A 25267-nucleotide genomic window follows, 5' to 3' on the forward strand; every position below is an offset into this window, starting at 1 on the left:
AGGATCAAACAGGTTCTTTACGAGATCTAGAACAGCTAAGAATTCCAATTTGAATGTTTAAAATAAGAAAAATAAGTTTTTTGATCCTTTTTAGTACATTTGACATCTTTCGGTCTTATCATAAAGTGGCATTCTCTAAATGTCATTTTTATTACAACATTTTTTGATAGCACAAGCACTTTCCTTGTTCTTTGCGACATGCCTATATTCATGTTTCTTTCTAGTGCCAGGCATGCTTTTAAAATTTTTGTTTCATGAAATCTCTGAAAGTTAGATGTGCATTAAAATGTCTACTCATTGCACAAAGCAAATGTTCTTTTCCGAAACTTATGTGAAAAGTGCTGTCAAAAACAAATAGAATTATATTTTAAAGAATGTCTGTATATATATATATATATATACATACATATATATATATATATATATATATATATATACACATACATATATATATATACATACATACATATATATACATACATACATATATATACATACATACATATATATATATATATATATATATATATATATATATAAACACAGTATATGATTTCTTTCTTTATTAATTTTTAGTTTAGAAAATAAATCTTCACATTTGCTTATTATATTACTATAATTCATTTAATTCATTGGAATCCATTTCTGCCCATGGGGTCAACAGCTGTGGCAGAAAAACTCTGATCTCTTTTGAGCAGTTACTGTCTTGTATTGTCTTTATCTCTGCATTGTATAATGCAGCTCTCCGTGTGATTGCTGTGTTGTGATAAAAAAAACAAATGATCTTGGAAATGTACAGTACAGTATGTTTTAGAGAAATAAAATGTACAATGACTCTAAGACGCAAAGTGAATGTCGAATTACCATTTTTATTGAAAAAAAATTTGCACTCTTTGTGATTTTTCTTTTTGACACATTAATTGCTCTTTTATATACAGGGAGAACAAAAGCAGCAGCATGCCATATTTATTCAATGAAAGTTTAGCCGCAGGGGTCATAGTACTTACTTGCTCCAACACCAGCCAAATTATCTCAGTGGCCAACTTTTAAGAGTCTGCAATAATACTTGATCATTTCAGAAGGCTGGTGGGCCAATGCATCATTTAAACAGCATGGTGGCAGATTCTGATCATCTTCATGTTTGAGAAACCTGGGGACAAGTGGCAGACACAGTAAATCATTCTCAAGGATTCCATTTGTCCACAGAGATCTTAAAATGACATGAAGCTGCTTCCAAAATCTATTTTAAGCTTACATTGTTTGTTTATACTACCAACCTATTTTCTTTCTCCTGTTACCTATGAATGTATTCAAGGCAGAGTGATCTTATATTGAAAAGCATCTACAGAAAATACAAAGTTAACCATTTATTTAAAGCAATAGGGAGGCTCAGACTGTCCCACCAGTGAATAGATGAATCCCCCGTGGGTCCCTTGATGGGCCGCCAGCCTGTACCTGAGTATTGTATGACATAATACGCTCACTGTATTGATGCAGCTATTCAGCATCTCAAATTTCCATGAATTTTAACAAAACGAGTAGCTTACATAACAAACTATTCATTTTATTTGAGATACTATTAGATATGAGTAAAGTGTCTTACAGCAATTTGTGTATTTTCTGAGGTCACGTTACCAGATGGGCATTTAAATGGGGTTTTGAAACACAACTCAAATGTGCCTCAGAGAAGCTTTGCTTGATGGCATATGCATTACCAATGCAACACATGCCATAATTAATGAGCACCAACTGTTTTCCCGATCAATGTAAGAGCCAGTCCGCAGGTTACTGACAGGGATCTCAGGACCATAATAGTGTTCTAGGAAGAACACTTTCTGTGTTTACACATATTAATCCACAGGTAAGATGCACTCCCAAAATCAAACCCATCTTGGGCCTTTGTTTGTTTCCAGCCTTCTGGTACATTCCCAACACATAGGGGAAACTGCATGACAACTTAAGCATAAAGAACTGATTGTGATTATTGGTGTCGTCTCTGAAGCTTGTTGGCCACGAACAAGTATAGGTCCAAGAAACACTCTATGTGAACTTGTGTGATTTACTGAACCAAAGCTAGAATCATTGAATAGAATCATGAGGAGCTCAGTACAGTGATTCAGATCAAACTCCCTTGTGGGTAAAAGGTTTTAGTTTTCCTTGTTTTTAATTTGGACCGAACTTGTTCATGGACAACAGGAATCAATTAAATAGGTGAAACAAAAGAGTTTATCTGTAAAATAAAAAAAAATGTAGTTCTTTACAATGCACTTGCACAGTGCTAAATTTAGACTATTTAATACTATTTAGTATTTTCAGTACTATTCAATCATTATTTTAATTATTACTATTTCATGAGAGGCATAGGTATCTGTCTTGAGAGCAAAAATATTACAGGCTGAGCGAAAAAAAACATTTGTTTAATTTTATAGGTTGGACTTGGTAGACCTGAGTCTTTTTCCAACCGCATATACTATGTGTAAGGAGGGTGGCAAGGGACACAGAAGTACAAACAGGTCCGTGAGCACCAAGCTGAGCCCCCAAGTTGTCAACTACCTACTTACTGCCCCCCCCCCCCCCCAAGCGGCGGGCAGTAACTAGGAGCCCTTCCCTCCAAAAGTCACAGTGGAAGACCAATCCTCCACTCCAGGAGAAAGTTTCAGGGCCCAGGCCTGGGGGTCTCCATATAGCAATGAAATAATAACCCCTACCTTCTGCGCTTGATAAGCCAGGGGATTTATCCGGAAATACAAAAGACAAGGCTCCTGGAAAGTCTCAAATTTTCCCCAGTCACCCAAAAAACAATCTGGAAGCAACATCTTAACCTTCAGCTGACCACTAGGGGAAGGAGGTTGCTGGGCTAAAGGAGTTGTAGTAGCAGCCCAGCTTGAAGCTGTGTCAAAACCTGCATCTGGTTAGATAACTTAGATACCAGGGCTGCTAGGCTCTCTATGCGGTGAGCCAGGAATAAACACCAAATAAACCTAATTTTTGGGGGGCTGGTTATAATATAAGGAAGGTAGCATGGTGCACAGGAGCACAGGCAGGACATTGTGCCCTAAGCTGAGCCCCCCAGACTGTCACCTGCCTACTTACCGGCCCCACCCTAAGCACTGGGAAGTAGCTAGGAGCTGTTCCCTCCCTAAGTCACAGTGAAAACTAGAAACAAGACTGACACACAAACACAGAAAGCAGGGTAAGGGGCCCGAGTCACAATCGGATAGCGTGTACAGTATAGAATCAAAGAGAGGGATGATCCTTAGAACAAAACCAAAAATCAGAAAACCTGAGTAAGCAATAGAATATAATGGAAAGCACAAGCACAGTATGAAGCTGAGATATATTATAATATAAACATCGAGGTCTGATGAAACTGCCATATGTTTCATTGCAAACGCATACACCCTCTCACTTCCGTTTTGGATGCGTTTTAAAAGGAGACGGCACATGGAAAATCAACCTCCAGCAACAGACTGGAGCAGCTGTCCATCAGGCTAGTAACCCTTGCTGGACAGGGCTGAACTGCAGAGAGCAGAGTGTGGCTCAGTAAATCAAAACATAACAAATTCTAAGTCGCAGATCACACACTGGAAACACTAAATTTTTCATGCGCGTGTTCTGGGCGTGCTTTTGACGTGCAGAACTTGCATTGCACTCTGACCCATTGTAATCAATGGGCTTTTTCACACTTGCATTTTTTTTTCACACACACACACGTTTTTTTAACGCGCTTTTAAATCTCGACATGCTCTACTTTTGCAAGTCACGCGCGTGAAAAATGCACAATACAAGTCTATGGAGATGCATCAAAAACGCATCGCACTCTGAGACACATGCAAGTCCAATGTAAGTGCATCAATTGCCATAGAAAAGATAGAGCTCAGTCCTGAGTCCTTGAAAACACATTGAAATTGCATTGAAAATGCGCGTGAAAAACTAAGACACTGAACATACTCTGAATGAAAACTGATTGAACTCTGCTGAAAAAGGTCAGTTTTTCACTGACCAAACCCTGATCGCACCCTGATCAGACTCTGACGTGATATGCAACGCAAGTGTGGAAGGGGCCTAACAGGAATTAACCACCTAATATGTCAACTGCAGAAAGAGGGAAGTTTTGGCATAGATGATGCACTATGATGCTATAATTATGATCATTATTTAACCCCTTAAAGACCAGGCCCTTTTTTGTTTTTGCGTTTTCATTCTTCACTTTCAAAAATCCACCTTCAAAAATCTATAACTTTTTTACTTTTCCATTTAAAGAGCTCTATGATGGCTTGTTTTCTGCATAACAAATTCTAATTCATAGTGACAGTATTTAATATTCCATGCCGTGTACTGGGAAGCAGGAAAAAATTCTGAATGCAGTGAAAATGATAAATAAATACGCATCTGCTCCATTTTGTTGTGGACTTGGACTTATCTACTTATACTACTTATCTGAGGAGAAAAAAGAACTTGTGGATTTTTGATCTTATATTTCTCATCTCTCCTTGTTACATGAACATCGACCAATATATGCCAAAAGACTATAAGGGAAGTTGTTCTAGTTGTTATACTCTCCCAGATGGCACATGATGCTCCCAATAAGCCAGGGCCGACCTGACATAGAGTTGTGCTATAGCCTGCACCAGTATCACTATACCAACTATAGCAGATGCACTGGTAGGGGGCAGAGGATTTTAAAGGGGTTCTCCATTGACAAAGGTTTACCATACTATACCTCCCCACACTTATCACTTCACTAATTCAGTGTCATTAAATCTTTTGCCCCTTTTCATGAAATCAAAGTCATTTCTGTGCACTGCCAGCTCCTGCTATACTGAGGGTGATTCACACATTCCACTAGCGTTGAGTACATAATGTGACGCTATCACACAGGGGGCAGGGCTCGGGACGATCGTATATGCGTTTCCAGAGAAACACATGCGATTGATTATCAATCGCATGCGTTTACCAGGAAACGCATATGCAATCGGCCTGAGCCCCACCCCCCGTGCGCTAGCATCGAGTTATGAACGTGACGCTAGCTGATCGTATGAACGCTGCCACACAGGGCATTCTTAGAACGTTTTTAAACGGACTTAAAACACATGCGTTTTAGTATGTTAATCATCTGTTTGGCTGGTTTTAATCAGTTTGACAGCAAGCCACCATTATTAGAAATGAAGATAAACAGGTTAAATTATTGTGCACACTGTTCAATTAAATGGCGCAGAAGGTGTTGCTTTGGGAAAATGTGTGCAGAGAAGAACTTTTGAGACAAAATATGTCTCAAACCCTGAATAAGCACTAACACGTCCCTGATACACGTGGCGCTTTTGTTGCGTTTCTGCTACAATTATGAATGCATTGAAAATGCATGCGTTTTTCAAATGTTTGCTTGTGTTTTTAAAAACCCAATGCTTGATGTGCGTCAATTGCATGCAGCTGTCTCTTGGAATTTGTAAAAGCGCAGCGATATCATTCTCCCTGCTGTTTGTGGAAGCAATCAAATGTGTTTCAAAACATATACCGCAAACGTATGCAATTTTAAAAACAAAATCTCTTTGAAAAACACACCTCAAAAAACACAGACAAAAAAATGCAGGGGAGAAAACACCAAGTTAAGACACTTTGACCCATTTTAACTGGTTAAGGACCGGGCCCTTTCCTGTTTTTTCATTTCCATTTTTCACTCCCCACCTTCAAAAATCTGTGGGTGGTGTAAATTTTTGAGACATTTGACAATATTTTTAATGATATCATTTTTAGGACTGTGTGATTTTTAAAATATTTTTCAAAATGGGCACTGTTTTCCGTTACGGGGTTAAACGCAGTGAAAACCGTTAGTGTATTTTGATAGATCGGGCATTTTCGGACGCGGCGATACCAAATGATTTTTACGGTTTATTTATATTTATATTAGTTCTAGGGAAAGGGGGGTGGGGGGGTGATTTTAATTTTTTTTTTACTTTTTTTATTTTTACTATTTTTCAGATTCCCTAGGGTACTTTAACCCAAGGTTGTCTGATCGATCCTATCATATACTGCCATGCTGCAGTATGGCAGTATATGGGGATTTTCCTCCTCATTCATTACAATGTGCTGATAAGAGGTTAAAACGAAACAGCCTCGGGCCTTCGGAAGACCCAAGGTTCTCATGGCGACGGATCGCCGCTCCCGTTGACGTCACGGGGAGCGACGATCCAGCTACTTTGCCGGCAGCAATCGCTGTGATAACACCCTTGACCGATGCTAGCACCGATCGCGGGTGTTACCGGTAAGTCTTTGCTGCAATATGCAGAGGGCTCAGCCCATGAGCCCTCTACTTGCAGCGGGACCCGCCGCCCTCCGTCTTTACTGGTCGCTAACCAGTTAATTAAGATAATTGGTAAAACCGCTCAAAAACGGCCGTTTTTTCAAAAAACGCATGCGTTTTTTAACGGACTGCTTTAAACAGGCCAAAAACTGGTTCAAAGCGCCACCTGTGCTGCCGGCCTAAAATCTATTGAAAAAGCCAATTTGCAAATATGATGCGTTTTTCAACGCAATGAAAAAAATGCACCAAAAATGTAACAGTTTTCTAAATTTTAAAATGCTACCACCAGACATTTGTGGCACAAATACTTAATAACTAGACGTCTAAGAACAATGGAATCTTTTTTTAGTGCAGACTCATACAAAAAAAAAAATCTGGCATATATACAATAATATATGTGGGCCATTGTTTTCATTAGAACAGTCTAAACTTCTCTCGTACAAGTTTATGTTAAATATCAAATGCAATGAAGCATTGCACAGACTAAAAAACGTATGGCAGCCCATCTACCGTAGCTACTGGTAACAATTCAAGAGTTAATTCAGCGTGCATCTGTCTCCAGGACTTTTTTATTCATTTGTTGCTAAGTAAATTGATCCTACTGCAAATTACTCCATTTGCAGCTATTAGGCACAGATGATACCACTAAGCATCGGATTGTGATTCAGCCGTAAGTCAGCAAGAGTTTGTATAATGCAGCCAGGATTGTTTCCAAACAGTGAAAAAGTTCGTACACAGGTTGTATATACCATTTTTCCACTACATTTTACCTGCTTTACAAAAACATGCAAGTTAATTGGGAAAACTTAAGGTCGACTGGAGATGGTTTGCAATGTCCACATTGTTCATTCCGCGGCCATTGTTTTGGCAAAACTGCTTTCTGTTGAGGATATAGACCTCATGCACACAACCGTATATGGGTGCCGGGAGCTAAACGGGAGCTGTGCACGGTCACAATGCTAGATACCCCACTCATAATCCTAAGTGATATTTATATGTTTAGAATCTAAAACTGATTTGATTTCAACTTGTGGATGGGATTTGTAAAAACATTTTTTTAGAAATAAATACTTTTCTCTAAACCTTTAATTTCCTAACCTGCTTTGCTCCTTGACTTCTGTCTTTTGGTCAATGCCTTCTATGAAAACTCTGGCTTTTTATTTTTCTGTAAATATAGGTAATAACTATAGTAATTTGTCTAATTACATTGTTTACATATTGTTAACATATGTATATGTTGACAAAGCATTAACATTACTTAACATTGTATTAGTACACAAGTTTTGTAAACGCAATGTTGACAGCAATGTAATTAGGCAAATTTCTCTACTCAAATGTTGTGATCCCTTTGAAAATGCATTAAGGAAAGCAAAATGCAATGTGTGAACGCTGTCTTAGGTGTGAGGTAAGATGATAACCACTATATACATTGTCTGCTGTGGCAAAAATCAACCAAACACAGCTCAGCTTCTATTTTGCCACAGGTCATTAATATGAGCTCTGAGCTTTGATTGAATACTATAGGCAATGAGTATAATACAGCTTGTATGATGGATAGGGATAGAGATGGACAGGTACAGAGTGACAGACAGGGAGGGTGCATGAGGGGCAGAGAGACAGACGGGGAGAGATGGATTGATATAGCTAGTTACAGGCGGTCCCCTACTTAAGAACACTCGACTTACATACGACCCCTAGTTACAAACAGACCTCTGGTAATTGGTAATTTTCTCTACTTTAGTCCTAGGCTACAGTAAACAGCTATAACAGTTATCACAGGTGTCCGTAATGAAGCTTTAGTGTTAATATTGATTCTTATGACAACCCAACTTTTTTAAAATCCAATTGTCACAGAGACCAAAAAAAGTTCTGGCTGGGATTACAATGATAAAATATACAGTTCCGACTTACATACAAATTCAACTTAAGAACAAACCTACAGACCCTATCTTGTATGTAACCCGGGGACTGCCTGTATATATAAATATAAAGATTTATTTGTTTTCCCTACATTGTATGCAGCCTATTAAAGAATTCATAGTTGCGAGTCTTCACCTCCTAGCTCGGTGACAAGTGACGTTTAGAGAGAGAGCCTGGTTAAAGGCAGAATATACCTTATGTTATGGTTAGAAGTCGTACAATACCTCATGTTCACAAAACATGACTGCTTGAATTATGATCCAAAATGTAGCAATGCTTTATGTTAACATTGATAAGGGTTAATATTTTTATGGAAAACTACATTTTCTCTAATAAATGCTGATAAACTAAAAATAATACAAATCCGTTACCCAGAGCAAGCACGTATGAAAAGGTCTTGTAAACATAATACAAACATTTTGTATATCCGTTTTCTATTTTACAATACCCTTATCCCTTTTATTTATAGCTTGTGCTTTCCAGGGAGATGCCTTATGACTTCTACTTGCCATTGGATGTGCTTGCATCCAGCAATTTCTCTTTTACCTGCACTGTACAGTAGATTTCAATGTCGGAGCAGCGGGGGGCCATGTCATGTTCAAATGATATATGAAGTCACAACTCATTAATGATAGAGAAAGATGCACAAAATCTTATCTGTATAATTAGTAGGAACCCTGCTTACTACAGGCTTTATTTCCAGGCATAATCATCATAGCATGATTAGAAATATTGTTTTCTTTTTCAGTAAAAGTCGCCAGGAGGTGTTGTACCAATCAAATCCTACTGTATTTCCTTGGCATGAAATAGCTTACATGATATGCTAATCTGAGTTATACATAAGTGATTCCATCAATCTGCTATTATTATTTGTAAATGTCAGCCACGGCGACTATTAACTCATTCTATGTTAACATTAACAAACACAAAGGTGAAAGAGTATCGGATATCGGAATGTCTTGTTTTTAGCATGATAAACATTTTGGTGAAAAAAGCAAACATTTATCCAGTTATAATTTTCAAAATAAACATTTTGATGTGCGCTGAAGGGATTTTTAAAAAGGAAATCTACCATCAAGATCAAGCACAATAAACCAGGGACTCTTATTCACAGTATAACTTTTTAACATTATGCTAATGAAGGGCTCTGGAGGGTGTCACCAGAGCCACTCCTTGCTGCAGCTTCACAAGAAATTTTAGTACACATTGGGAGGAGGGAAAGTACTCATTATACACTTTAAGTATCTGTGAATCTGTAGCACAGAGGGGTTTTGGTAACACCTCCAAGAGACCTTCTGATTCATTATCATAAATTAAAATTTGATTTCAGAAGGAAGGAGGCCATGGTTACGAAATATAAGGAGATTACCACAGTCAAGGTGCCTAGATATATACATAAGTACCCCTTCTAAGTGCCCCTTGTTGTTTATTCAGTTAATTTTTAGGCTGCATTCAGATGAATGTGTGCCCGCTATAGCGTAGCATGACAGACACACGTTGGTACCTGGGATACGAGGAGGGGGTGAGCGCTGCTGGCTCACGGTGCCGTATTCCTTACAAAGATAGGACATGTTGTATCTTTTCCCCGGGTAAGGAACGGTACGGTGCCACACGTGTGAGTCCTCCTACGGCCATTTGAATGCAGCCTTAGGCCCGTTCCACACTTGCGAGTGTGATGCGATGAACTCGCATCACACTCGCAACGCATACTGCCGGGAACGCACGGCCCGAACGCTGCACCGCGGGAGTGAACTGACATGCTGAGTTCACTCCCGCGGTGCAGCGTTTGGGCCGTGCGTTCCCGGCAGCATGCGTTGCGAGTGTGATGCGAGTTCATCGCATCACACTCGCAAGTGTGGAATGGGCCTTAGAGAGACAGATGGGTGCGGTGCATTCAATCAAGGCTGTCAAGGAAAGGAATCCACCAGTGTTCATACTGACACAAATAGAAATGAACTACTACAAACTATTACTTACAGAGGATGACAGAGGCACAGATGTAAGTGTATGACTATTACTATACTACTATAAATATTACTTCTATTGTAACTATTACTACCGCTATAACTACTACTAACTATTACTTAGAGTATGATAGAGGAACAGATGTAATAGTGTATGATGTGTCTGTTACACACTTGGCCTACGGGTCCCTAGTCTGTACCAGTACTAGTCTTATCCAGTTTAGCCTGTTGTGCACTTCCAATTTTAATACAAAGTAAAACAAAAAAATGTGTCTTTTCCGTAAAATGTTAAGTTTCATCCTTGAAAATGTGTTGCATTGTGGAGTCCGCGGCACTCAAAACTGCTCTGATTACACTACATGGACTCATTTTTGCAAGCCCCTGTGCCATGTGGATCCCCTCCAAAGTTGTTTTCTGAAGATTGCTGAATGTTTTGTAAGTCACCATCGATCAGCAGGAAAACAAATATAATCAGATTTGTTTTTATGTATCAAGAATGTAATATATGTGACAACGCTTTTTATAGAGTATTTTGGCACTTGATAAATAAAACATCACATTAATTCCAAACACATTCAAGAGCTATGCCACAAAATATAAAATTGAGAATGGACTATGGCTTTAAAACAGGCTTTTAAGATTATAAATAAGTAAAAATCCAAGCAGGAAGATAAAACCTAAATTACTAAGAGATTGAGAATGTGCATCCTGAAAATGGATACTAAAACCGAACCAGGGAAACACTATGAATAAGGAATGTATAATCTTCTTTTATAAAGATAATATGTACAAACAGATTTGCTTTCTCATACTGCATACAATTTCTGCATCAATATTTATGCTTATGCCACTGTACTGTTGACTTGCATACTATTATTTATTTGCGCTTTGAAAGGTCCGGTTCATACATTCGATTTTGGTGTGTTTTGAAATCTAAAAATCCATAGCTCTACTAAGCAACTTGCAGTCCTGGATAAGATCAACACTGGATGAATATTCATTTATTTTCCAATAAAGACAACACATTTTTTTAAACATCAAAAAATTATTTTAAAACTTTTCAACTAAATAGCACTGGTAAGACTTGGTCAGCTAGGCTGAATATATATGATTTTAAGTATTCATTACACAACACATGTTTCTGATGAGAATGCCTGAAACGCTATAAAACTAATGAACATTTTATTTTTTGTTAAATATTTATGATACTTTTCAGTTTACAGTGAATTGCATGGAGTTAGACAAGTCCAAGGAGTTTGAATGGAATGTTTTGTTAGAATTATCCTTTTGGAATACTACATAGTGCTTTCTGTACTGTATCAGAAACCACATTTCCTGAGAAGGTTGTGCCTTTGTTGACAAGTGTAGTGCAGAAGTCGCAGGCTAACTCTGACTCCTCCACCAGTAAAAACTTTTTCTGTCTTTGTCTGTTTGCTCCACCCACTGCCACTTGGCTCCACCCATCATGGGGTGCCTGAAATGGTCAAAAGGACTGCAGTCTCCCACACAGTGCTCCCTGTTCCATTTCAATTCCATTTCATGCAAGTAAAAGGGAAAGCATTCTCATAAGGACAGGAAAGGGACAGGAAGATAACTTCCTGTCTCCTCAGGATAAGATCTGAAGAGACACTTAGCTGCCAATTGCAAGGAGGTGGCATAGTTCACTGGCAGCGTAAAGAAACAATAACACTTCTCTTAAGAATTTGACTCTTATTTTCATATCATAAAAACAGCTGTAATTAAGGTACAGTGCCCAGTGGAAGATAATTGTAAGTGATATGGGGAGGACTTTTAACCCTTTACCATCAGGTATAACTTGTTTGAGGTGTAAAATGTTATTCTTCTTTTAGAACTAAAATACAAATTACAATTACTATTGTAGAATACATGAAAAACACTATTGCTATTGTTCACACTTAAAGTACCAAAAAAGAGAAAGTGTGATAATTGTGATTTAATAGGCATGCACAACATTATATATATATTGCCTATGGAAGTATAAAAGTCTATCAATTTTTCACCTCATTAGCTGCACAATTTAGATTATTCTTCCAACAGGAATATTAAAGTGGTTGACCAATAATATGTGAAAATTTGAAAACTGCTACCATTTATAAAAGCAGCACAAAGGCATTATTATATGTAAAATAAGAATACACAAACTAATGCAATTTTGTCCAAATAAGTGTAAACAGCTGTATAAATGAATGTAACTTACCATCCTTGAAGTGTATTTCTACAGGAGGAATACATGACTGAAAGTAGTCATGTGATTCCACATTTATTTTGTACATAGTGTTCCTGCAATTTTTACACAGTTGGAGGCAGATTAGCATCATAACATCCTTCAGTCCAGGACCTGCTGAAACCACTGAAATAGCTCTTGTCTGGACCAGACTGAAGTAGGTCCAACTGCTATAGTGGAATTATCATGGACATCATTGTTGTGGACAATGCACTCATATCATCTCATTGTAGAAGACATTTCATGGACAAATAGTTCCTACTGTCAACTTTTTATAGGTGTGAGGAAGAACATAACACTTATGTTACAGAAACAGCCAACCCCTTTCATGACTAGTAACATTTCCTCTTACTATATTGTTAGGGTCGGGGCTAGCACTGGGCATACCTGGGCAAGTGCCGAGGCCCAGAGCCAATTGGGGGGTGGGGGGGCACAAAAGGCTGTACATAAAGAATCCAGGGGATGAGGGGGCTGTATATAAAATAACCATTTTCTTTTGAATGCTGAACTAGGGAATATTTTTAGGGAACAGATGGACCGTTTTATTTTATGAATTGCAGCCATGTGACTTCATTGCAAAGGGTCCCACTGAGGCTCTGTCACCAGGGGCCTTCTACAACCTGAATCCGACCCTGTACATTGTACTTGAAAAGGTAGGAGAAGTACAATACTGGTTTTCTAATTGGTAAATAAAGCAAAGTAATCACCTACCCATAACCCAGTGCAGTCATCTTATAGACTGCTATGACTGCAATATTTCCAACAATTTCCAACAACCTAAATGCTTTACGGCGTCTCATGGACATGTACTGTATGAAGAAAAAATCTCCTTACCCGTCTTAACTACACAATACCCTTATTGTTTAGCCTCCTTCATTGTTGATGATAAGAATTCAGCTCTGGTTCTTTTGTTATCCGGTAAAGATCCAAGACAATCTAAGATGAAGTCATAAGACTAATTGATGAAGAAGTCAAAGTGACACAATGCATGCATAAATTGACTTGTCAGATCTTGGGCTTTTTCCATGAATGGAGTTTAATCTTTTGTGATTTAGAATATACTGTACCTTTAGCCTTTCTCTCATTATCCTATATGAGGATTGTACTACAATCATTAAAAAATTGTGAAAAGAGAAGATAGTTTAATCACATCAGTCACTGAAGGGGATGATGAAATGATCATCGAAGCAGAGTTCACTGAGATATTTTATATATCAAAGAGGGAAAATGAATAAGTTTGAACTGCATTTTATGAATGGCATTACAGTCTTCACTCGTTCCTTCACAAAAAGCGAACTAAAGTACAGCACAGATGAGTTTGAGTCGTTTCATACTGCTCTCCATATGTGACAAATGTCTTATGGTTCTGCTTGGACCAGTTTAAATTGATTTCTGGTTTTGCCAACTTGCTCTAATGGAAGGATTTAATATTTTACCACTAATTCATGAACATAATATCCTCTTAGCAACTCCATTTAAAACCCATAAATAAAATTCAGTTAGTTTGTGAGCAAATTAGACACAATATATGAAGGCAAATGTAGTGTTTCAGTATTTATTTGGTTTGCGCAGAAATGCAGCAAAGGCTTACCGGCTATGGAGAAGGCTTGGCCCGCGAGTCCTCTCCGTGCACCGGGACCCAGCTTGCGCAGTACTGGTATGGCGCAAGTTGGGAAGGGGTTAAGGACACCCGACTTACAGACAACCCCTAGTTACAGACAGACCCCCTGTGACCACTGATGAAGTCTCTGGATGCTTTCCTTTACTGCCAGACTGCAATGATCATCTGCAAGGTCTCTGTAATGAAGCTTTATTGATAATCCTTGGTGCCATTACAGCAAAAAATTTTGAAAATCCAATTGTCACAGGGACAAAAAAATGTTTTCGTCTGGATCTGCAATTTGGTGCTGAAGACCCTTGCATGCCGCAGTCATGTGTGATCATGGGTGCTAGAGACGGGTGCCAACTGTAACATACAGCTGGTGCCAGGAGCATGTCGTAACAGTACTGCATAATGCTGGAATGCACCTCCCCCCATGCAGTGCTATTACATTAAATGTCAGTTACAAACGGACCTCTGGATGTTGGTAATTTACTGTACTTTAGTCTTAGGCAACAATAAACAGCTATCACAGGTGTCTGTAATTAAGCTTTTTGGATCTTATGACATTCTAATCCAATTGTCAAAGCTGGGGTTACAATTATAAAATATACAGTTCAGGCTTACATTCAAATTCAACTTAAGAACAAACCTACAGAATCTTCTATGTAACTCGGGGACTGCCTGTACATAGATCCTTGCTTTCATTGATAAATTTAACCAACGATGATCCAGAAGGTATAACTCACCTTTGTCCCACTTTTTTTTCTTTATTATTATTTTTAAAATCAACAATTGGAAAAAGGGACAAAAAACTCCCTTAGAAATACTCACCTCCGCTCCTCTTCATCTTGATCCCGGCGCTGTTCGTCGCAAGTCTTGACACTCCAGAATCACCTCAAAAACTTAAGATTAGCAGCATGGAGCACAGGGTCAAGATGTTTGGCACTATAGGCTGCTAAATATGCGTGCCCCCGCATGGGAGAGGGAGGTGACATCATGGAGAGCTGTAAATTCACGCCTCTTGTGTGATGTCACCTCGCTCCCATTTGTTATAAGATAGGGTATGTATTTGCTGTACATGTGTATAAATGTGATGGTAAATTCTCTAAATGTGTGTGCATTTGTGATGTGTATCTGCTGTATGTCTGTGTATATGATGCATATGAGTGTATATGGTATGTATATACTGTGTGGGATAGTAACTCACATGTGTGAGTATAAAAATAAGTGTATGTATTGTTTTTAACCCCTTAATGACGTGGCCATTTTGTATCTTAAGGCTCAGCTCAATTTTTTGTATTCTGACATGCGTCCCTTTACATGGTTATAACTTTTGAACACTGTTACTTATCAAAGCAATTCTGAGATTGTTTTTTCCTCACATTTTGTACTTAATTTTTTAAAAAATACTGTTTTCGAAATTCGAAACCATCATGCTTTCAAGGCAGATAGATTTAGCACCTAAATCAGTTGCTGAATAACATTTCCCATATGTCTACTTTACATTTTCATAATTTTTGATATGTCTGGATAATTTATTTTGATGTCACGCAGCTTAAAAATCAAATATCGCTTTTCTGTATTTTCAGAATTGACTGTTTTGTGGATAATTACTATTTTGAATGAAATTTTAAATATCTAGCATTAAAAAGCCCCTATATAATGAACACATCTTCACATCTGCACCCCTCAAATGATCAGAAAACGCTTTTAGGAAAATTGTTAACCCCTTAAGATCATCATAGTAATTGAATCAAAATGGAGGTGAAATTTAGAATGGTCAAATTTTGTCGGTTATACATTCATTTAGCTCCTTTCTCCTGAGTACAGAGCCCCCCCCCCCCCCGTGTGGTTGTTACTTTTTTTTGGGCGCACAGCAAGGCACATAAGGGAAGGAGCGCCATGCAGCCACCAGGATTTTAGTTTCCTCACTGGCCCCTTTTATGTGCTATAAAATTTTAGCCTTTTTGTTATTAGAGCCATGTGATGCTTTTTCCAGTGTTACCATTTTGGGGTTGGTATCCCCCATTATTGAAAATGTATGAACTTTTTTTTGCAGGCAGGAGTAAAAAAGCATCAATTCTGTACTGGATTTTTTATTTTTTTTTTTGGTGTTCACAGTATATCCAAATAATCATGTTATTTTTATTCTATGGGTCAATACAATTATAGGGATACCACACTTGAATATTTTTTCTTATGTTTTACTAAATTTGCCAAATAAATCCCAAATGTGGGGAAAAATCTTTCATTTGTTCATCGCCATCTTCCAAGTGGCATAACATTTTTATTTTTTTGGCTACGGGGATGGTTGATAGCTTATTTTTTTGCAGAGCATTGTATTTTTAAACAGTATCATTCTGTACATATGTTTTTTGATCACTTTTTATTGCATTTTTTGTGGGACTAAATAGGTACAGGCAGTCCCCGGGTTATGTACAAGATAGGTTCTGTAGGTTTGTTCTTAAGTTGAGTTTGTATGTAAGTCGGAACCGTATACTTTATTATTGCAACCCCAGTCAAAATTTTTTTGGTCTCTGTGGCAATTGGATTTTAAAAATGTTGGATTGTCATAAGAACCAGGATTAACTATAAATCTTAATAACAGGCACCATTGATAACTGTTACAGCTGTTTATTGTAGCCTAGGACCAAAGTACAGTAAATTACCAAAATCCAGAGGTCCGTTTGTAACTAGGGGTCGTATGTAAGTCAGGTCTTCTTAAGTAGGGGACCGCCTGTAATAGGTTTTTAACAGTTTTTATTTACAGTGTTCATCGTGCAGGTTCAATAATTATTTACTTTTATTCTGTGGGTTGCTATGGATACAGTGATTATATATCTGGTTTTGTGTTACTATTTGGACTTTTTATGTCTCTTTAAATGTTATGGGGCTTATGGGCATTTTTATTGATTAATTATTTTATTTTTGATTGAATAACATGTTTTTATCTTTTTTACTAGTTCCACAATGGGACATGAACAAGCAATCATCTATTTTTTTGTTCATGATCATACCCTGCAATACATATGCATAGGCTGACACTGTGCCTTTAAGATGTCGTCACAGACGGTGCCCCCAAATACGGCGCGGGGGGGGATCGTGGGGCAGAGACCTTTAGAATTCAATTTAAATGCCGCAGTTATGCTGATCACAGCATTTAATGGGTTGAACACCCGCGATTGGACCCCACTGCAGCCGCATATTGGACGCTGATTGTTAAAGCCCAGCAGAGCGCTGAGGAGTTAAGGTGAAACTAGGGCCTTATTCAATGGTTTGTTATGGGGCCCGGACTCCCCTAGTTACGCCCCTGATAAGCACAACTGACCTTCACATTTTGGTTCAGGGTTTCGGGATGGCCATACGACCTGGACATTCTACTGGCTTGGTAGCAACACTGTTGTATCACTGTGGTATCACTGTTGTATCACTGTAGCATCATTTGCCATCTTCATTATCTAACAGCTTTCATCTGCATCTATAGTTTTATCATCCTTTAAAAGTTACAAGCTGATACGGCACAATACTCCCCCTCCTCTCTGAATAGAGCTTCTGTACTCTTTGTCAATCTTGGTAGTTAGATAGATTGTATCTAAAACTTCAGAGTGAAAAACAAATTATGGATGAAGGGCAAAAATGAGAAGAGCCAAAGAAAGTGTAATACTCTAATAAGATATTTAGCTATTTATTCATGGAAAGTTTGTTGAGAAGGTAGTGCATAGTGTCCATTTAAAGATAAAGAATGTACATATCACAATGATGACAATATAGCTTAGGTATATATGGATACATCTGCAATGTCTTTAAATTTCATGTCCCTGGTTCCCTTTGATAAATATATTGGCTCAAATTAAGATAATTACATACACATAAAATCATGAAAAGGACATAATGTAAATACCACCACTAAAATTCACATTTCGTTAAAAGACAGTTTAAGGGCACTTGCTGCCTGTGATTAATAAATTTAGCATTTAAAATGACTTAAAATAACATACTAAACACTCATTAACCTCTTCAAAGCTTGAGAGGTCTAGTAAGTTGTGCACAATTTAGTTACAGCGATTACTGTAAAGGTTATTAAATTATTATCACAAAGAAGAATCTTAAATCAAGAGGTAATTTGACATGGGTAATTAAAAACTAAGGAAAGCAAAGAAGAATAAATAAAGTCTTCAAAAAGTAATCACTGAAATATGTATGATGTTTTGGCTTCAAACAAGGCTTTTATTGTTGAAATACCAATGTACTGTAAAACCAACACCGAGGCCAGAGAAAATGTGACCCCACAGCTAATCAGGGATTTGTGAAAGTACTCTTCATACTTCAGCTAAAAGAAGACATCCTTATAAAAGCACACAATTGTATGTGGCAAGCTACTTGAGCTGCATAGTACAGGCAGTCCCCGGGTTACATACAAGATAGGTTCTGTAGGTTTGTTCTTAAGTTGAATTTGTATGTAAGTTGGAACTGTATATGATATCTTTGTAATCCCAGTCAGAACTTTTTTGGTCTCTGTGACAATTGGATTTTAAAAATATTGTGATGTCATAAGAATCAGGATTAATACTAAAGCTTCATTGCAGACACCTGAGATAACTGTTACAGCTGATCATTGTAGCCTAAGGCTAAAGCACAATAAATTACCAATATCCAGAGGTCCGTTTGTAACTAGGAGTCGTATGTAAGTTGAGGGTTCTTAAGTAGGGGACCACCTGTATTCTATAAATTTAGAAGCATGGAAAAGACTGGCAATGAATACCCGAAGTCTTGATCTCATGCACATCACCCGACGCTCTGTTTTCTTCTTTTTAATGCTCCAACAGGCCCTTACTGCAGTAGTTTTTAGTTGCTCTTAGTTGGTAGCTTTCTGTCTGAAGTTTAGTCTTTAACAAGTGCTTTAATAAACTTTTGCATTGCTTTGGCTTTATGTTCTTAGCCATTGTCCATTTGTATTATGAAACACCGACCAATCAGATTGGCTGGATTTGAGCACACACTGCCCACATTTCTCAAAACCTGTGCAGTTTGCCTGTGGAGTGTGCAGGGTGTGGCGGTTTAATCAAAACTGGCACATGGTCCTCATTCATAGTATCATAGTATATAAGACCAGAAAAAGACGCAAGTCCTCTCTTGAACATGTACATGGAGTACGCCATAACAACCTCCTGGGGTAGAGTGTTCCATAGTCTAACTGCTCTTACCGTAAAGAACCTTTGTCTATGTTGATGGTAGAATCGCCTCTCCTCTAGGCGTAGAGGATGCACCCTTTTCCTGGTCTCAGGCCTAGGTATAAAAAGATCTTTGGAAAGATCCTTGTATCGCCCGTTCTGGTATTTGTACATTGTAATGAGGTCTCCACTCAGTCGTCTTTTTTCTAAACTGAATAATCCAAAATTTTGTAATCTGTCATTGTATTCTAGTACCCCCAGTCCCCTAATAATCTTGATTGCTCTCCTCTGCACCCGTTCCAGTTCTACTATGTCCATTTTATCAAACAAAAACAAAGTAGTGTGTCACTGACATAATTTGTTAAAAAAGACATAAAATAAATTTTATTGACTACCAACACTGAACACAGACATGAACATAAAATCAATTAAAATTGTACCAAAGTACATACAATTATATACCATGTTATATGCACTATGATCGGTACAAAAACAAAACACCTCCTGAATGGGTGAAATCCACCCTAACCACCCCTAAGGGGTAAGTAAACACGTTAAAAGTGCTAGTGCCTCTGTCAAGCTGCCATAGAAGTAAGAGCCATATAAGTTAATGTCTACAAAGTAAATAAGGTAAAAAATCCCCAACCAAAAATCAAGGGTGAATAAGGTAATGGAGGCAAAACCCTAGTATACATTACAAATAGTCTGGCAAGAAAACCAGTGGAGTAGCAGCATTCAAGCGGGGTGGTAGAATAGTCAGGAGGTGGAGGGCTCCCCACGCGTTACGTCTCCTACTGGAGACTTCCTCAGGGGTAAAGATTATGGACTATGTCCATTTTATACACTGGTGCCGAAAACTGTACACAATATTCCATGTGTGGTCAGACCAGAGATTAATATAAGGGCAAAACTATCAAATACACAGATTTTCCCTTGGTCCCAGCAGTCTCATTTTATGTACCAATCTTTTATTCGACACGGTGTCAAATGCCTTTGAAAAGTCCAGATATATAACATCCACAGTGTCCTCCAGATCCAGTCTGGAACTTACTTCCTCGTAGAAACCAATCAGATTAGTCTGACAGGACCGAGCTTTCATAAACCCATGCTGATGCTGGGTTATAAGGTTATGTACAGTGAGATACTCCAGGATAGCATCTCTAACAAACCCCTCAAATATTTTACCCACCACAGAAGTTAGACTCACAGGTCTATAGTTTCCAGAATCACTTTTTGATCCTTTTTTGTATATTTTTGCCACATTTGCTATGTGCCAGTTCTGTGGAACATAACCAGTCTTCAATGACTCTTCAAATATTAAAAATAACGGTCTGTCTATCACGGTACATAGTTCAAGTAGATCCTAGGGGTGTATGCCATTCATTAATCTGGCTCCCTCTACACTGCTCGGGAAGTGTGCGCCATTTATATTTGGTGCACTTTGTTCATGCTGCAGAATTGTCCCGCACAAAGAAATGTGGTGTACGTCGATAATAAATGTGGTGCAAACTCTGTCTAAGCAGTAACGCGCCCCTCTAGGTGCACATTTTTTCTCCCATTTTTTCCTCAGACACGATGCAGCCATGACAAAACTGGCGCAGACACTTTATAAATACATGTACAAGCTGTTTGCACATTTTTAGAGCAAAATCAGACAGAAAACTGGTGCAAAGGCTTTAATAAATGTGGGCCAGTGTGTCTCTAAAAACCTCAGAATTCATCCAGCCGCTTCTGTCCTTTGTCACATCATCAATAAACACTAGTGACCCAGTGGCAGTCATGCCCTAGCCATCACACTACCTCCTATGTGTTTTACAGATTATGTTGTATCCTCTGTATTATGCCTGGCACCTCCCATGCACCATCTCTTTCCATCATACTGATAGTGTTTGATCTTGATTTGATTTGTCCAAAGAATGTTCTTCCAGAACTGTGCTGACTTTTTCTAGATGTTTTTTGTTTTTATTTAAAAATTCAATCTAGCCTTTTTATTCTTGCAGCTTATGATTGACACTTGAGTCTTATTGGGGCACTGTGGTATAGTGAACCCTCTGTATTTACTTTGTGAAGTCTTTTCTTTATGGTAGATTTGAATATTGATATGCCTCCATCCTGGAGAGTCTTGTTCACTTGGATAGCTGTTGTGAAGGGGTTTCTCTTCACCGTGGAAATTATACTGCAATCATCCACTACTGTTGTCTGTAGACATCACTGTAGACATCCAGGTCTTTTTGCATTGATGAGTTCACCAATGTTTTTTTCCTTCAGGATGTACCTAATAATGTAGCAATTTCTCAGGTGTTTTTTTAAAGCATAAGAATGACTTATTACCTGTATAGAAAGCTCATTTGGTAACATGTTTTTTGGCAAAATCTTTTAAATGCAACACCTCCTCAAATCAACTCCAGGCCTTTATCTGCACTAAACGGGTAATTAAAATCAAAATTTTTATCAGTGTCCAAATATTTGTAGACCTAACCTAGTATATTGATTTGTGCAATTTGTGAGTGGAAGTTCTACTTAAAAATATGTCACTGTACACCAATTTGATTAAGAAAAAAGGAAATGGTTTTCAGATATGGAAAGTAAAAAAAGAGGACAAATCCGTACAAGCTGGAGGCATTAAACATGTCATCTCATTTTTAATTCATTATTACAAATATCAATTACTGAAACTGCAGGCACTGGAAAAAATGGTTTCGACCATTTAACTCTTTAGAGAAATATCAAAGGAAAGGTCTTCCATTGTTAGATCCAGATGAAAGTCATTGTGATTGCTGGGATTCATTGTTTATAGTCATAGTTAAACTTTGCGGTTTTCCTAGGGCTTTCCTGAAATTGACTTATTGGAGTATGTGGATTAAAAGTGATAAAGTACGTTTAGATTTGTTGAGAGATGAAGTCCATCCTCTATTTTAAAATTTTTTTGAGTTATTGGAAGAATTTTACTTATGTTTTATTACTTATTTTACTTTTATGTCTTATGTTTTCAGCATTTGAAAAGATGAAAGACTGGCCTAAATATTATAGTATTTTTGGTAGTATACTATATCTAATAGCTTTGTTTTATGTTTGCCTAGTCTAAACTGAGGGTATAAATGACATGCTATGTAAAATTATGCATTTCATTAACATGGCAATGACCTTCAGCTTGATGGGTCAATTCACTAACGTTTGATAGCCATTCAATAGATTGGACAGAAACTGAAGATAATGTCAGGATCAGTACTGGCTTGACATTCTAACTTGTATATCAGTAAAGTGCTTATTTGGAAGAAAAAATACTTGACACATTTTCTTCTATTACATACATTACACTGTTTGTTTTTCAAAATATATGAAGACTTTTGTTACTGAAAACTGCTAAAAAGCAATCCTATAGCTGGCTTCATTCCCCACAGTCAAAATTAGCCTGCAAATGAGGGATGGGAGGTAAAAGCTTTAAAAATTAGCATTTTTCTTTAGTGAATTAAACAGTTTAAGTAGATAAACTATAGGTATGAGGAAACAAAGGTGACAAAATAGAGAAGGAGGAGATACTAGTCCGGTGACGAGGAAACTTCATGGGCTTTGTATATTTTCAGAAAAATCTCTGGCTGGTGATTCTAAAGCAGATGGCTGTTTTTAATATTTCCAAAAAACAACACAGAAAACAAAATAAATGACATCATTAAATGTGGCTGGTGTGTAAAGAGTCTTAAACGTGAATACAATTTGTAATTTAACTAAGGTGGCTAAACTCTGTATATATCTATAACACCTACCATTTGTAGTCAAGAAATCCACCTTATATCTAATCATGATTGATGTCAATGCACTGATTTAATTTTCTGGCACAACATAAAATGAATTGCTGACTACAGCACTCATACAGTGACAGGACTTGGACATGACATCATCTATGGGCACAGTCAGAATATGGTTTTGCAAAGTTCTTTAATCTTGTATTTGCATTAAGACATACAAAAGCTACATACATTTGGTGTCTCTTTAAGATACAAAATTAAAGGGAATTTGGACCACACAATGAAAGAAACAACAAACCCTCTATAAAAACTATTTTTACATTTTTTTTACTATCCCACTGTATTTTTTTCCCCAGTTTTCAAGTTCATTACATAGATCAATAAATTTTGCCACTAGGAAGTACAAAATGTACCCTAAATTGATTTCACATGACTCTATAAATTGAAAAATGTGGGATGTAAAATATAGAAGCCCAAAATATTACCATAAGGGGATAAACTACCTAAAGTACCCTATATTAATATAGAGATAACATTGTATTATATATTCTGAAGCAACCAAATGCATAATATATATATATATATATATATATATATATATATATATATATATATATATATATATACACATACCAGTTCATAAATATGATGCACTGGAGTTAGGGTGAAAGGGAGACACAAGGAATTTGGTGTTATATGAATACAATTTTTATTTTTTTTTGTCTTGGAAAGAAACAACTGAGGGGGAACATGATTATTGGTGGAAAGCTTTTCCATATTAAATTGAAAGCCAAAGGGGCACTGTCTCTATCTGCAGAAAACAAGGACAGGACTTCTCTTCTGTAAGAACTGTGAATCTATGGAATAGCCTGCCTCAGGAGATGGTCACAGTAGGGACAGTAGTGCTTCAAAAAGATCTAGATGCCTTTTTGTTTAATTTCCTTACATCCCTTCCCCTCTGCACATTCACTTGCTTTCTATGTTGTATTTGATGGATATACTCTAGTATAAGATTACATGAGTGTAAGCCAAAGTACCTAATTTTAATACAAATAACTAAGAAAACCTGTTGACTTGAGTGCAAGCCTAGAGTGGGAAATGCATTGGTCACATCCTCCACCCATCATATAGCCAGCCATCCCCTTGCCCCCTGGTATATACCCAGTCAGCCCATGCCCCCTGGTATATACCCAGTCAGCCCATGTCCCCGGGTATATACCCAGTCATCCCATGCCCCCTGGTATATACCCAGTCAGCCCATGCCCCCTATTATATAGCCAGCCAGCCCATGCCCCCTAGCATATACCCATCCAGCCCATGCCCCCTAGCATATAACCAGTCAGCCCATGCCCCCTAGCATATATCCAGTCAGGCCATGCCCCCAACATATAGCCAGCCAGCCCATGCCCCCAGCATATATCTGGCTAGCCCATGCCCCCAACATATAGCCAGCCAGCCCATGCCCCCCAGCATGTAGCCAGCCAGCCCATGCCCCCAGCCCCCTTACTCTACTATGCCCAGCACATAAAAATCTTTGTACTTAACCCCCCCTCCCATTGTCCTCTTCTTGATTGCAGTGGGCAGGTCTTTGTGTGCTGGCCACACACACGCTATGATTTCAACAAGCATCTGACATTGTAGTGTGTGTGCGGCCAGCACACAAAGACCTGCCCACAGCAATCAAGAAGGGGACCTGCGGGCCAACATGCATGGACCTGTCGCTGCCGATGCACATACTATGCTGTCAGCAAGAAGAGGACCTGCAGGGGTGTTGGAAAGATGAGTATAAAGTTAAATAATTTTTTTTATAGACTTGAGTTTTCAGCAACTTTTTTGTGCTAAAAAACTCTTATATTTGAGTGTATATGTTATGCCTTTTCAGGACCATGTCATACCATGATTTCATAGTACCACAATACAATGACAGAATAATACAATAATAAAGTGACTATTTATTTGCACATATATCAAGTGAATAATACCCCCATACACTGACTAGAAAAGACTTCTATAAAATAGCTAACTATAAAATACAGCACAAATCTAGTACAACCACAATTAAAGTAGGAAAGTAGGTGACATTCTATTTTCCTCTATTTGACTTGAATAGTCATAAAAGCTTTTTCCAGCTACCTTTTACAGCTTGGATATCTTTGACCCTTTCATTTTTCAATATCTCAGCCTATTGTGTCCTCTATGATATAGATGCACAGGCCACAATATTTACAGTTGAGATTATTTTGTGTTCAAAAACAGTTTTAATGGCTACTGTTGATTATTGACATGTACAGCCATATTATTGCATCCCACTTTTGCC

General features: G+C 37.9%; 1 protein-coding gene across 14 annotated transcripts in view; it reads right to left on the minus strand.

Annotated features, from left to right (window-relative positions):
* Window positions 1–25267, minus strand: part of TENM2 (teneurin transmembrane protein 2) — a 1545179-nt gene that overhangs the window by 1284399 nt on the left and 235513 nt on the right. Inside the window, exon 4 of one of the 14 annotated variants that reach the window (XM_072145938.1) lies at window positions 1008–1150. The exons of the other annotated variants lie outside the window; for them this stretch is intronic. The gene's annotated coding sequence lies outside the window, so the exon portion shown is untranslated. The remainder of the gene's footprint in view (window positions 1–1007; window positions 1151–25267) is intronic. 14 annotated transcript variants of the gene reach the window in all.

The sequence above is a fragment of the Engystomops pustulosus genome, chromosome 4 (genome assembly GCF_040894005.1).
Source record: "Engystomops pustulosus chromosome 4, aEngPut4.maternal, whole genome shotgun sequence".
NCBI lineage: Eukaryota > Metazoa > Chordata > Amphibia > Anura > Leptodactylidae > Engystomops > Engystomops pustulosus.